This window comes from Mizuhopecten yessoensis, unplaced genomic scaffold, assembly GCF_002113885.1.
Source record: "Mizuhopecten yessoensis strain PY_sf001 unplaced genomic scaffold, ASM211388v2 scaffold6211, whole genome shotgun sequence".
NCBI lineage: Eukaryota > Metazoa > Mollusca > Bivalvia > Pectinida > Pectinidae > Mizuhopecten > Mizuhopecten yessoensis.
Window position 1 is genome coordinate 260,317 of NW_018406436.1, and position 16,838 is coordinate 277,154.

The 16,838-nt window shown below is 36.6% G+C and overlaps 1 long non-coding RNA gene across 1 annotated transcript; it reads right to left on the minus strand.

The window, feature by feature from the left end:
- Window positions 1-1,010: 1,010 nt before the first annotated feature.
- LOC110451814 lies at window positions 1,011-6,943 on the minus strand. Its single transcript, XR_002463105.1, has 3 exons — window positions 6,892-6,943; window positions 5,248-5,633; window positions 1,011-2,276 (listed from the first exon to the last, which is right to left on the minus strand). It is a non-coding gene; the product is annotated as an uncharacterized LOC110451814 (long non-coding RNA).
- Window positions 6,944-16,838: the final 9,895 nt, after the last annotated feature.

Here is a 16,838-nt window from a genome sequence, read left to right on the forward strand (position 1 = left end):
CGTGTGTGCTCGGCCTTATCATTTATGAGTAGAACACCTACAGCATTGCAGATTAATGTTTTCCTCCTGCATCAGCGATACAAATATGATCCTGTGGACTGTGGTATTTAAATTTTAATATGAAGTAACAGTGATGATTTAAAAATCAGCAGCTTTTCAATTTGTGTAATCAAATAACTTATCATGTATTCATTACTTCATGAAAAAATCTGAGCTAACCTGGCAGTAGGAAAACCTCAACATGCAATATTTGCGTTGAAACGCATACACATGTACACCGCAAAATGGTCAGATATAATTATACATGTAACAGGTATGCACCAATTTCACGTAGACAATGGAAAATCTTTGAAAACAATTGTAAATAGTGTTCCATACCAGGCACACAATATCTCATCTGTGTCAAATATGTTGACATCCTGACAGCAAATACACTGAAACACAAGATTCTTAACCCTTTCACCCTTATGTAACTTTAGTAGACTCTACCATGCATTGATCTGGATGAGTCCCTCATGGTCTACAGTGGTGAAAGGGTTAAAATGATTCCTCTGATATCCTATTCTGGTCACTTGTGTTTCCGTAATGGGGAAACCATGAACAGCTCGACATACGACGTTCGACATTAAAATTTTGAATGTTAAGCAGCTTGACAAACGACATTCGACCCTCAGGTTGAATGTTGAACAGCTCGGCACGACATTCGACATATATAATTGAAAGTTGAACGGCACGACATTTGACCTTCAGATTTTGAATATTGAACAACTGGACATACACGACATTCGACATATAGACTTTGAAAGTTGAACGGCACGACATACGACATTCGGCATTCAGATTTTGAATGCTGAGCCAACTTCACGCAATTTTGTTTTGATTGGTTCGTTGCTGGTGGTCAGTTGGGTCATGTGTGTCTCATGTATCTTTTAAATACACGAATTTGATTTAATATAGAAACTGGACGATCTTTTTGTTATTAAATAAAAAGGCTGTATCTTAAAATCAAGTCAATGTCAAAGTCAAAGGTTTTATTTAGAGTCGGTACATGGTATAACAATATAACATTAGCTCTAAGGAGCTATTAAAACCGACTTAAAATCGATATCATGTTTTAATTGCAAGATTGACTTAGTACAATTCTTCATGGACATAGAATTAAATGTAAATTAGGATATTAGAAATATTTTTAACTGATTTGAAAAATTGTCAATTTGAAAGAAACTTTTTATTAAATTTACAATTTACAACCGAACTACACTCAACTGGAATAATTAGTAGTACTAATACCACGCCGGGCTCTGTGTCATACACCGGTAACGTATATTGTTACGTACACATCTATACAGCATCGGTTAAAGGGGAGTTATGTGCACGTTTTTGAGTACCTCGGTATCTAATATCTTAAGTTCGTAGAAGTTGCAACTGTTTTTACATCGATTGCTTGGTATGGCAATAGCTGTGGAAGAGTTATGTCCCTTGCATCCATAAGAGTAAACGTTGAATTGTATATGGAAGTGATAATGAATTGTGTCTCTGTCATGAAGCGTGGACGTTGGATTTGTTACAGGGCTTTTCATCTTCGTGTTTCGGTCAGAATATTGAACATAATAGAAAAAATAAGGGGATTTTGCCATGTATTGATTATACATACATTGTATTTATGACCACCATGTTAAAAATAGGTTCCTACAAATATTACACGTTCGAATACATGTTCCATTGCAAATATGCAAAGTTACAGACAATATACAGCCGGATCTAAAACAAGGTGGAACATGACAAACAATGTTTTACGAACAAATAAAATGACGGAAAAATCAACATATTTCATTTATATTATGATCGGCAGAATGTAATTTAAAGAAGCACATATGTGTGCAAGCGAAGAGAGCACTGTCCAAGTATATATATATATATATATATATGTATTATAAAGGCAGAAAAATGATCCTTAAGGACGAAGAAATATTATAAAAAGAAAAAATCTAACGTATATACATATATATATTGTCGTCTTTAGTAGATTAGGAAAAGAAACTTCACTATGAAAAGTATTAATCTTTCGACATAAATGTACAACGTACCACATAAATTGACGTAGTTCATCAATGTATCACGTTCGAGTAATCTGTGCAAGTGTTACTTTTCTGACATTGCAAGATGTGCCAAAGTAAGGAGGAATTATCTCCCTTCGATCATAGTTTCCACCATTCAAAACTTCCTGATGGTAAGATCGATCTCACATCCTCTTTCGTTACCGTGTGACCGTCTCCCTGTTCAAAGACAGTTAAGAAAAGTATCATTCAGAAATAAGCTTCGATACCGAGTAAACAGATGTTTTATATCATTAAACTAGGAAGATGATATGGATTTGAGACTTGTGTAGAAAGAAACACTGCATTGCAACCGCCGGTGTGTAGTGTCTAGGTACTATATCTGTTAACTATAATGCGTGTCAACAAATATAAATAAAACATTTGAAAATCTTACAAAAAGTGCTAGTCGTTGTTACATTGTAGTTCAGTATGTTAGAGGTGATATACCTCTCACCTACTACGATATACAAAGTTAAATTAATGTTTACAGTATATACGTCTCTGAGTACAGTAACAGGGTACGGGTACAGGGTACGGGTTACAGGGTACGGGGCACGGGGTACGGGTACGGGTAACAGTGTACATGGTATAGTGTACGGGGTACAGGGTACAGGGTACGGGGTACCGGGTACGGGGCACGGGGTACGGGTACGTGGTACAGGGTATAGTGTACGGGGTACAGGGTACGGGGCACGGGGTACGGGTACGGTAACAGGGTACAGGGTATAGTGTTCGGGGTACAGGGTATAGTGTACGGGGTACAGGGTCCGGGGTACTGGGTACAGGGTACGGGGCACGGGGTACGGGTACGTGGGACAGGGTATAGTGTACGGGGTACAGGGTATAGTGTACCGGGTATAGTGTACGGGGTACAGGGTACGGGGTACGGGGGACGGGGTACAGGGTACGGGGCACGGGGTACGGGGTTCGGGTACGGTAACAGGGTACAGGGTATAGTGTACGGGGGACAGGGTATAGTGTACGGGGTACATGGTACGGGGTACGGGGTACAGGGTACGGGGCACGGGGTACGGGTACGTGGGACAGGGTATAGTGTACGGGGTACAGGGTACGGGGCAGGGGGTACGGGTACGGTAACAGGGTACAGGGTATAGGGTACGGGGTACAGGGTACAGGGTACGGGGCACGGGGTACGGGGAAGGTAACAGGGTACAGGGTATAGTGTACGGGGTACGGGGTACAGGGGATAGTGTACGGGGTACAGGGTATAGTGTACGGGCTACATGGTACGGGGTACGGGGTACAGGGTACGGGGCACGGGGTACGGGTAGGTAACAGGGTACAGGGTATAGTGTACAGTGTCTAGGTACTATATCTGTTAACTATAATGCGTGTCAACAAATATAAATAAAACATTTGAAAATCTTACAAAAAGTGCTAGTCGTTGTTACATTGTAGTTCAGTATGTTAGAGGTGATATACCTCTCACCTACTACGATATACAAAGTTAAATTAATGTTTACAGTATATACGTCTCTGAGTACAGTAACAGGGTACGGGTACAGGGTACGGGTTACAGGGTACGGGGCACGGGGTACGGGTACGGTAACAGGGTACATGGTATAGTGTACGGGGTACGGGGTACAGGGTACGGGGCACGGGGTACGGGGAAGGTAACAGGGTACAGGGTATAGTGTACGGGGGACAGGGTATAGTGTACGGGGTGCATGGTACGGGGTACGGGGTACAGGGTACGGGGCACGGGATACGGGTACGTGGTACAGGGTACAGGGTATAGTGTACGGGGTACGGGGGACAGGGTATAGGGTACGGGGTACAGGGTACGGGGCACGGGGTACGGGTACGTGGGACAGGGTATAGTGTACGGGGTACAGGGTATAGAGTACGGGGTACATGGTACGGGGTACGGGGTACAGGGTACGGGGCACGGGGTACGGGGAAGGTAACAGGGTACAGGGTATAGTGTACGGGGGACAGGGTATAGTGTACGGGGTACATGGTACGGGGGACGGGGTACAGGGTACGGGGCACGGGGTACGGGGAAGGTAACAGGGTACAGGGTATAGTGTACGGGGTACGGGGTACAGGGTATAGTGTACGGGGTACAGGGTACGGGGTACAGGGTACAGGGTACGGGGCACGGGGTACGGGTAAGGTAACAGGGTACAGGGTATAGTGTACGGGGTACAGGGTATAGTGTACGGGGGACATGGTACGGGGTACGGGGTACAGGGTACGGGGCGCGGGGTACGGGTAGGTAACAGGGTACAGGGTATAGTGTACGGGGTACGAGTTACAGGGTATAGTGTACGGGGTACAGGGTACGGGGTACGGGGTACAGGGGACGGGGAACGGGGTACAGGGTACGGGGCGCGGGGTACGGGTACGGTAACAGGGTACAGTGTATAGTGTACGGGGTACGGGGTACAGGGTACGGGGCACGGGGTACAGGGTACGGGGCACGGGGCGGGTACGGTAACAGGGGTACAGGGTATATTGTACGGGGTACGGGGTACAGGGTATAGTGTACGGGGTACGGGGTACGGGGTACAGGGTACGGGGCACGGGGTACGGGTACGGTAACAGGGTACAGGGTATAGTGTACGGGGTACGGGGTACAGGGTACGGGGCACGGGATACGGGTACGTTGTACAGGGTACTAGACTCAGGTACATCAGTAAACGGTACATTACTCCATGTGGTGAACTAATGGCTCCTACTCTATATATGTATGGTTTGGTATTATTTCGTTTGTTTGTGCTTTAAAGACGAGCCGTGTTTTGGTGGTACAGGAAAAACCGGAGTACCCGTAGAAACACCATCGACCAGCGACTAGCACATGACGATTGCCCCACCTAGGACTCGAACCAGTACTATCGTTACCTATAATTGATACTTTGTATGGTAATCCAAATGATACTATTATACACGGTTACTCATTGATACGTGTATGGTACGCTGTTTGATAACCTACATGTACTGTTACGGTATATATGATAGGCTAGTTAAATGATATCGTACAGTGTGTAGTAAATTAATCATTATTGTGTATGCCTTGGTACTGTTAAACTATCTGATACTGTAAATGGTGACCTAAATTGATACATTGTTATAAATAACTACACTTGTTGCACTTAATATGATGTTGATGTTTGTTCTATCTTACCATTCTCTGGATCTCAAGTAGCGGACATGCCCCTCTTCATTTCTGCCCGTATTTGTTCAGTATACGTGTCCACATAGGAAGCCATGAGTGGATTGACCAGTTTTAATTTCTCGTTAAAGAAATCATAGTTTCCGTAGTCGATTTTTCTGTACATTCTTAATGCTGTAAAGAGTTTTTGAATGGTGTCGATTTGATCATGCTCTACTGGTCTTAATGGATTCACTCTGAAGAAATAGAGTAAATTGTTGAATTGGGTTTCTATGTTCTTTGTCGGTGCTATATTCTTACTCAATTCGAGAACCATTTCAGCCTCCATACTCTTAACTTTATCAGAAACCACTTTGATGGTTTTCTGCTCAACGCTTGACGCCATCTTTCTCCTTACACTGAAAACAAAATAAGGATACAGAGTAAGAATGAGGCTGTCCAAGGATATATTCAATGTTGTCTTGCGTTTTAATGATAATAATAATAATAAAAAAGCAAACATTTGGTTAATCCTAATTACATCTTCTTATACTATATTAAGCAATGGAAACATACATTTTTACTTTAAATATAAATCAAAAACCATATCAGGTTACCTTCTAAATGGCATATCACAGATAAAATGTAGTTGATAGGAATGTCTCTAAGAAGTTATATTGTTATATCCCCCATTAGGAATAATTCAGAGAACGATATAATAGTAGTAAACCTATACTGTACAGTATGCCCTGATATGAACATTTAGGTAAGCATATTTATTGCAATAAATCACTGGTTTGAAAAGACTTTTCCATAAATTCCATTCTCTCTGTAAGATTCGAAAAGAAGAACATTTCACTAAATACATTTCGATTAGGGAAATTGTATTTCTATAAATTCTTAATTGGGATAAAAAGAAGAAAGCGATTTCTTTTCTTAATTAATTAAGTTAAAAAGAGTATTTCAAAACTGCAGACAGATATAGACGTGCCTATCACCAAAGTTGTAAAGTGTGATGTTATTTAAAAGGTTTTTTTTTTTTTTTTTTAATTAGGCGTTCTATTAATAGCTACAAGTAACGTTTAATTAGGCGTTCTATTAATAGCTACAAGTAACGTCTTCCGTGTGTGTAATGTTTACGTGAATGCATTTAAAAATAGACTTGGCTGCTCTCCGGTTATATTCGATTAAAAAATTATCTATTAATTTGAAGGTTTTTTTTTATTCCCAAGAGGTTAAAATAAATTCTGATTATGTACGTGATACAACATATACCTACAAGGAGTTATCTCTTTTAAAAGAGAAAATACAAAATAAATATTGAAGAAAGGAATCACTGTTCGCATATTATCCTTGAGTAATTGGTTCGTTTTCAGGCTCACAGTTGGATACTACGGGGTATCTGCTCGGATAGTGTACTTATGTAATTGTTTCGTTTTTAAATTAAAACTGTAATACGGAAGAAGACTTCTAACTAATGCTACATAAAACTACTCTGTGAAATCGAAAGTAGGTAAAACATCGTACATGTACAACACTAACGATTTGTGATGATACAGGTATATTGGTTGAATTGTACAATTATATAAAATCGATCCTGATTAGAATATACTGTGAACAGGTGCCCATTGCAAAATACATTACACTTAGTGATATTCTTTTCTATGTCATACTTACTAAGCGTAGAGTGGCTCCGTTGTTCAGATTTCAAATGGAATTTCCGTGTTCTATTTTTATCATGTATAGTATTGACATGTGGTCTTATATAGTTTGTTTCAAAAAAGTACTTATGGGTGATGATACTTGCAAGTTATGTCAATGTTAAGATTATAATTGTTAGCGTTGTATTAGGCCACCCGAGACAACCTATGTGTTTATGTGTTGTACGTCTGGGAAAAAATCACATTATGAACATCTAAAAAACACTGCATTGATTAAACTATATATGACCATTTTAAAAACTTATCTGATGACAGTAATATAGACAATAACGACAATGTTGATGAGAATATAACTCTGGATCCTGATGATAATGTACCGCTTCATGATGAGCTAGACTGTCCTATTGCAACAAATGAAATTACCATATGTATAAATAAATTAAAAAAGGACAAATCGCATGGTCTTGATGGAATATTGAATGAATGTTTTTTAGTTGGTAAAGATCTATTGTTACCGGTATTATGTAATCTTTTTAACAATATATTAAACTCTGGCTGTTTCCCGTCCGAATGGGCTATTTATTGGTATTATAACACCAGTACTCAAAAAAGGGGATAAATCTGATCCGAATAATTTCAGAGGTATTAGCTTAGTCAGTTGTCTCGGTGAACTTTTTACGTCAGTATTGAACTCACGATTGATCAAATGGTCAGAAGCATAAGACGTAATAGCCGATGCTCAATTTGGATTTCGACCCGGACTAAGCACAATGGAGGCTACTTTTGCTCTTAATTCAATTATCACTAAATCACTTAGTAAAAATAAACGTCTTTATTGTTGTTTCGTTGATTTCCGAAAGACTTTGACTATGTTGATAGAATAATTTTGTGGTACAAATTGTCCAAGCTAGGGGTTAGAGGCAAACTGTTAAATGTAATTCAGTCTATATATACTAAAGTTAAATCTTGTGTCAAGTTCAAAGTAAGATTGTCGGACTTCTTTGACAATAATGTCGGTTTAATGCAAGGCGAAATTTTATCGCCGATACGTATACGTTTTTCTATGTATATTAACGACTTTAAATCGTTTTTTATTTCCAAATGTAAAAATCACTATGAATTTGAAGAACTGAGTCTGTTTTTAATGCTATATGCGGACGACTTGGTGCTATTTTCTGAATCTATTGAAGGATTGCAAGTTCAAAGAAATGGAATCTGACCATTAATACAGACAAAATAAAGATTGTGGTATTCCGTAAAGGCGGAAAGGTGAGAAATAATGAACCGTGGTACCTAAATGGTGAAATTGTCGCAATAGTTGAGAATTTCACATACCTTGGTGTTAAATTTAATTTTAATAATAAATTTAGTTGCATGCAAAAAAAAATTGTCGGAACAAGGGCGCAAAGCCATGTTTGCCTTATTCTCAAAATGTTCAACATTGAATCTAAATGTGAAGACTTTGTTAAACCTATTTGACACTTATGTGATCAGTATATTGTTTTTATGCCAGTGAAGTATGGGGAGCCAGTAAACGTCTAGACATTAAAAAAGTGCACATACATTTTTGTAAACAAATCCTAAAAGTAAAAAAAATAGTAGTGCAATGGTATATTTTGGAATCGGGCGTTATCCTCTGGAATACTTACGGAAATATATAAAATGATAAAATTCTGGTTTAAATAACTTGATTCAAAAACTTGTATAGTAAAAAGTGCATATACACTCTTATTAGGCAACAATACTCACACATGCTTTAACTGGGTAAACCAAGTCAAGCAGTTACTTTTCGAACTTGGTTTCGGCGACATATGGTTGAGGCAATCGACAATTAATTACAAAAATGTTTTAAAGCTGATAAGTCGAAGGATATTCGACCGTGCACTGCAAGACTTAAGGGGTCTGTTAGAGTCGTCGTCTAAGTGCCTTTTATATAAGCATATTGTAAATCATTTTTCGATTCAATACTATTTAAGCAAATATATTCCTATGAAGTACAGAATTTCTTTAACAATGTTACGCTTGTCTGTCCATACTTTAACAATCGAGACAGGAAGACACCGAAATATAGCCAGAAACGATAGACTCTGCACATTTTCTACAATCTATGTTAGATGCTTTATGTTTGTATAATAATGAATGGAAGCTTACTCTTAACAGAACAGGACGAAAGATGGTTTTATGACAATATCGAAGTAGAAGTTGTAAATGAATTCACTTATCTAGGTATGCTTAATAATTTTAACGGAAAATTCAATAAAACTCAGCAACATGCAGCAGAAAAGGGAAAGAAAGCCTATTTTGCATTATCAAGAAAAATTAAAGAACGGTAAATTTAAAACTGAAACATTATGTTCTGTATTCGACACTTATGTAAGCAGTGTATTGGGGTATGCAAGTGAAGTATGGGGTTTTCACAGAGCTTAAGAAGTTGAAAAGGTTCATACATATTCTATAAAAAACACTAGGTGTGGGTAAAAATACATGTAATGACCTTGTATATTACGAATAAGGTAGACTTCCAATGTATATTGTTCGGAAAATGAAAATATTGAAACACTTGGTTAAAGTGAAAGAAACAGACAATTGTATATTGAAAGCATGTTATGAACAGAGAATATTAGATAAAGATGATTGGATTATAAATATACAATCAGAATTGAAGTTAAGATTAGGGTATTTATGGAATAACTCCTATGAAATTAAGATTGTGTATAACTTAATAGAGCACAAATTTTATGATATACATGTACAAGAAATTTTGTCTAAAATACAGAATTCCCCAAAGGAACATTGTATCAGCATTTAGTAGATACTTTTGGTCTGCAATACTTCCTGAACCTAGTGATCAGTTGTTTAAGCTCAATATTGAAAATGGAAGATACAATAATTTAGCTAGGTCCAATAGAGTTTGTACGTTATGTGATACTCATGATATTGAGGATGAGTTTCACGTCATCCGTAAGTGTCCTATTTATGTAGATTTACGGGTGAGATACCTGAAGCCATATTATTTTAGTCGTCCCAGTGTACTTAAACTTGTTCAATTGCTCAGTGATAATAATGTAAAAGATTTGTGTAATCTTGTTTAATATATAAGATTTGCTTTTAAGAAGCGCTCTCAGTCATTAAAGTATTATCACATTCTTGTGTGTGTGTATGTGTATATGATATCATTCAATCGTTGTATAGTTCAGTTAAGTCATGTGTAAAGCACAATGGTTTGTATTCAGATTTTTTTCAAATACAATCGGTCTATTTCAGGGTGAAATTTTGTCACCCATTTATACTCCATGTTCGCCAATGACTGTGAAATTCATTTTATAAAAGAAGGTTGTCCATCTATTGAAATTAATTTAATTAACATTTTTCTTTTAATGTATGCCGACGATACGGTGCTATTTGCAGAAACGCCAGAAAAAGTTACAACATATTCTGGAAGCTCTGAAATCATATAATAACAAGTACAAACTCAATTTGAACACTGATAAGACGAAAATAGTAGTTTTCAGGAATGGTGGCGGGATACGAAACAACGAAAAATGGTTTTACGACACTAAAGAGCTCCAAGTCGTCGACCAGTTTAATTACTTAGGCATGCTCTTTAATTACAATGGTAAATTTTATGTCACTCAAAAGCATGTTGCAGATCAGGGTAATAAGGCATATTATGCGCTTTGTAACAAGTTCAAAAATCATAATTTCAATATCAAAACACAATGTTCTGTATTCGACACTTATATTAATAGCGTCTTAAGTTACAGTGCAGAAGTATGGGGCTTTCATAAAGCTCTTGATGTTGAAAAGATACACATACATTTCTGTAAAAGGCTACTCGGAGTCAAGAAGAGTACGTGTAATAATTTAGTTTATTGTGAGTTAGGAAGATTACCATTGTCTGCATGTAGAAAACTGAAAGTTTTTAAATATTGGTTAAAATTAAAAACTTCGAATAATTGCATTTCAAAAACATGTTACGAGGAAAGAATTTTATCACATGATAATTGGATTCTTGATATCCGCACAGAACTCAACAAATTAGGTTTAACTTACCTTTGGGAAAATGTTAGAAATGATAGAAATATCTATACAATCATTGAGCAAAGACTTTTTGACTTTTACCGGCAGGAAATATTAACTAATATCCAAACAACTCCGAAAGGATTCCTTTATCAACATCTAATAGACAATTTTTCTTTGCAATCATATTTAATAAAACCAATTGATAATTCATATAAAAAGACTTTAGCTCGCTTTAGACTTAGCTCTCATAATTTAAATATTGAACAGGGAAGATATAGAAACCTTCCTAGAGAACAAAGATTCTGTAACTTATGTAACTCTAATGATATTGAAGACGAATTTCATTTTATATTAAAGTGTAACTTTTATAACGACTTAAGGCGCGAGTTTATTAAGCCTTTTTATTACAAACGACCAAGTGTTTTCAAATTGATACAGTTATTTACTACTCAAAACATTAAGGAATTAAATAAATTAGGAAAATTCCTGTTTTTAAGTTTAAAACGTCGTAATAACACTGTATAATATTTTATCTCATTTTTCCTGTAAATGTTCATTTCAGTATACCATATTTGATAAGATATTTGTATTATGTGTATATAGTGTAACAAAAAGGTGATTGTGCCCGTTCATTTCCTTTCCTATGTGATATAAATTATATGGTAAATTAATCATAATTAACAACTTCGAAACATCGACGAGTATTTTCTATATCGTAATATCACTGTCACTAACGTCGGGTGTAACATGGTATTTATTACACTATGGCAGTGTATTTTATTGGTTTTTTTTTACTGTTCTACCAGAGAGTATTTATTCGTGACATATGTGCGATACAATATATGTAACTATATTAATCCAGTTATCATTACCTGTAACGTACGTCGTTGAAAGTTATACTATTGTTTTGCTTGCACTGTATCGGAACCTTACGATGTTGGTGTATTGCAGTGTAAAATGCTGTCTCTTATTATATGTCATTTTGAAGTACTGCAAGATTAATGAATATTATTGTATACATGTATCATTGTAAATTTGTAATATACTGTGCTATTTGTACGCTACTCTCCGATGTGTGTTACACAGGGAATAAAACAATCTGAATCTGATACGATTACATACAATTATCACTCTCCTGTACATCATTACTCTGTTTAACCTGTTAATATGTATTATTATTGTGTTTTGTATCTTATAAGTCGTAAGACTTACAAAATAAACTAATTGAATTGAATTGAGAGGTATGAAGCTCACGCTTGATTGCACACAGTAGAAATGACTGAGCGTGCTAGTGATCACGGCTAGCGAGGCACCTTACCGTACTATCTGTACTATTTGAGATAGCACACACTATCTGAAATAGCTTATACTATCTGCAGTACCATATTCTTACTTAAATAGCGTATACTATCTTTTATCACATACCTGTTGAATCTTGTTATAGTAAAGCAAGCATTTTTCAGACCATGAAATACAACGTTCTGTATTGCACATGTGCAATACGGTATGTTGTATTATGGGAATTCCCTTGTCATGGCGAACTGATAAGTTCCCGGTATTTGCAAAAAATATCAAAGTTTATAAAATCTTTGTATCGATCTCTACCAAAATCGGAAGGTATGTGATAAAAGCAAGACCGCACACTTGTGTTTTTCTAACGAATCAGAAAGCACTCATTTATTGCGCGGACGTAAACATATTCGTCCGCGCAATAAACTCGTGCTTTCTGATTCGTTAGAAAAACACAATTGTGTGATCTTGCATATAAATTACCTATACTATCGGAAATAGCGAGTACTATTTGAAATAGCATATACTATTTGAAATAGCATATACTATCTGAAATAGCCTATACTATCTGAAATAGCGAATACTATTTGAAATAGCGTATACTATTTGAAATAGCGTGTATTATCTGGATTAGCCTATACTATTTAAAATAACCTGAAATAGCCTGTACTTTTTTTAAATAACCTATACTATCTAAATAGCGAATACTATTCGAAATAGCCTATACTATCTGAAAAAACGAATCCTATTTGAAATAGCTTAAACTATGTGAAATAGCTTATACTATGTGAAATAGCGTATACTATTTGAAAAAACCCATACCATCTGAAATAGCCTATATTGATTAAAATAGCCTACACTGTCTGAAAGAGATTAATATAGGTCCCCCAGACAGTATTTACTGAATAAATGCAAAATAAAGTTTATGCAATGTAGCATTCAGAGTAAGTTAATAAAAGACATAGTAAATAGTGTATTAAGGACTTATGAATAAAATACTGTCAAGTGGGATAAACATACAGTACTTGTACAGCAAAGAGTAAAAATTTACAGAATATACACTAATATAGTGTGAAATAAAAAAAAAAATGATACCGAAATCAATTAACCAAATTTGTGAAGTGTTGTATATTATAGAATGTATGAAATTAAAATAAGATAAAGATGCTGCAAAAATATATTATAGTATTAATACATATATGGAATTAGATAGCCTTTTCAACCACGAAAGGAGAAACATGATAAAAACAAACAAAAATTCTCATCGGCACTAAAGATTCTTCTGTACCAATATCAGAGGCAACAATTACATGAAATTATTAAAAAACTTTGCTGACCTCTGTTAATATTAAATGTCATCGAAGGATATCTGTCCAACTTCCAAAAACTGTTACTATGCATTAGAACTGTTTTTCCGGCATGGTTACAGCTTTAATAAACTAATTTCAGAAAAACAATCATACGTTGGGGGATTTTTATGAAAAATTATAAAGCTGAAATAATCAGAATATAAACAGAACGGTGTTTTGAATTAAAAGTAGTCATCGCGGCCAGACAGAGATTCGAACTCTGCAAATAGAGTTGTTATACTGTCGCTCCAGTTGAATGAGCTACGCTGTCAACGGAAATGTCCTATAGCCGAACTACAGTTACAGTAGTTGAAAAACGGATATAAGGGGAGGTTACTGTATGTTCGAAAAATTAGAGTGCAGTCGAACAGGAGTCATAGAGGAAGTGCCTCATGCATGCGCACATGTGCGTATGTATGCTGGAGACAGGGTATGTTGGGGTATATGCATTCTTCTGTTAGCACATATCTCATGCCGACTTAGAGTGCTATTTCACTGAAAAACCATGTCGTAGGCATCCGGTTAAGTGTTCCACCCGGTCACATTATTCTGACGAAAGATACACAAGTTGTTGCGATCACCCTATGTACTGAACGTAAAGCGAGGCAATGGCAACTACCGCTATTAAGGCCTAACCCCACTTGGTACATTATGTAACTGTCATTATTAAGGCTAAAAGCGAGTAAATTCCAAGCAAGGCATTAGGGAACCACATGCAGGTCGGGAAGCGAGAAATGAATACACCTGCTGTTTTCACATGTATTGTAAGAGGCGACCGATGTGCCCCCACGCCCACCTGCAGAATTTGGGCTTTGCTTTTGTGCCCATTGCAATATTTGAGTTCTTTATATTTCTGTCTTCTTCTTACTACCTTTCATTTCCTAGCGCCTTGCTTAGCAACACATCACTTTTGGCTTAAATGTTGAACGTTCGCCAAGGTGAGGAAGGCAATGGGCTCTGTCCCCCGGCCGGGACATACCAAAGTCCTTAACAACGGTAGTTGTAATTCTCTGCTTCACGTTACACGGCTCTGTTGGGAAGTTACGCAAGCACATTTGCACTTTGCTGAATAAGGCACTTTTAATGTATATTTCTGTCGTTGCCGAAACCTGACCCCCTCAATTTCTAGTGGTTGTACGTTCACCTACGTTCTCTGCATCTGCATGTACACCAAATCAGGGGGAGCTGTTCCTGAATGTTGCTGGTACATTGATTTGTGTTATTGTTCCTGTATACGAAAGTATGTTATATCAGTTGTTTATACACCTACAATTTATTTAAATAAGTACCGGTAGAACAAATACAATGTCATATTGAGCTCTATAGATACCATATCATAATGACCAGTAGTTAAATTGTATGGCCTAGTTTAGCCTGCGACTGAAGTATTTGTGCATTGCTTGTTTTTTCATGCATTTCTCACACATTTGTCATCAGTTTGCATGTAAAACGACTTGATTTCACACGAGAAAAAGGATGCCATGCGTTGGTCTTACCTTATAAAACGCCAGAAGGTATTTATAATCTAAACTGATCTTAATAGTAAACAGCTGGAGACGTAACACATGAGTGATTATCATTGAAAACGTTGCAAAGCATCCACATATAAAGAACTAAGCGTGTTAAATATTTTTTAATGAGTAGTTATCTACAAGAGCCAGTTTTAAATAACTACCCACTTAAACGAAAACATCATAAATGGCGCGTTTTTATACAATATAATCGCTAAATAGGTAAACAAATCCATCATTTTTTTATCTATTGATGTCAAAATATATTGAGTCATCTCGAAATGAAATTATTTTAAGGTCTTGTTTATTCAAATTGTATTTGAAGTACTAAAAATAGTTAACTTTTTATTAACCTTTCACGATTTCATACATTAGATTTCAACGCTGATTCACTACGACCTTGACAAAAGATAAACAGAATAATCGCGCTGGATAGTTCTGTTTATTTTCAGCAAACGTGCACACGCGCCTGGACTATTTTTGACGGATATGTGACATGAGCTGTCCGGAGGTAAAGCAGATTATTTAAAAATGAACATTTTGAAGAAATTAATTTCGAGTAAAATCATCTCTTAACTGATAACTGTTACCACACTTTTAAGTTGCCTTCCTAGTTTTGCCTGATAAATATGAAATGTCCTTGCCCACCGTTAATCTTTAGCCATCTAAGGAAATTCAACCCACACGCGCCCTATTATTCTGAAAACGTCACCATGCGTCATTTATTTATGCAGTATGACTACAGTTACGTCACTACCTTATCACCTATTTCATGCCAGCGTTAAACTTATCTTACAAAGTTAAAAAGCATGGGAGGTAAATAACCAATTGATCCTGTATGATGCAGACGGAGAAATTGCTATAGTTTAACACTCAGGAAAGCCTCCTGTTAAACTTAATAAAAGGTGAACTCGGTTTGAATTTCTTTGTCTACGATACACAATGTCCGGAGTATATACATGCATTTGCTTCCTTTTCCTGTATTGACATACGATTTGATACGACAGTACAATCCAGGCGATGCGTCACCGTTTCATTTTGAACGAAAAAAAACTAGGATGCGGGGTTATCTATGAAGCCCCCACTTTAAGGCAATCTATTCAGATAACTTGTGTTAAATTTCTACACTAACTGCATCAGAAGTGCCGTACATGATTTCTTTTTTAAATTATTTGATTGCAAGACTGAGTTTTAAACTTAAAAGGAACCTTTCGATATTTGGGAAATTAAAAATTATGAGCAACGTGAACAAGTTTTAATGTATTCCGGTAATCATCATTTTGATCAAATTACATTCACTTCTTTTAAAAATATTGCAAAACAGGTTTTGACAGAAAAGTCGTTTCTGTCGATCGTAGCAGTGGATGGACACCTGTTCGGTAGGTAAATACACGTGGTAATGGGCGAGACACTGGTTAAAACGGGCGGTTTGCATGGCCTCTTTAAGTAATGCGTTGACATCTTTAAGCAACGTTTACATTATTGACTTAAGGTAACTATTTCATGGAAATGCCAAATAAGAAACTACAATGTATTTAATTGTCGAAATAAACTAAACGTAAATTGAAAGAAAATATTAAGCAAAGATATATCATTTATTCCTCAATATCAGTACCAGACTGAAAGAGTATTTTAAGATGAAGGTGAAACACACAAGTGGCTGTACCTTTATAATTTGGTTATAGACATACAGCTGTCCCGTCCTTCTAGCACTTATCAATTGTGCTTGGAACCAATCTGTCCGAAGCACAAACTGTCTTAACTTCTGTTGAAACAGAAGGACAGGTCCG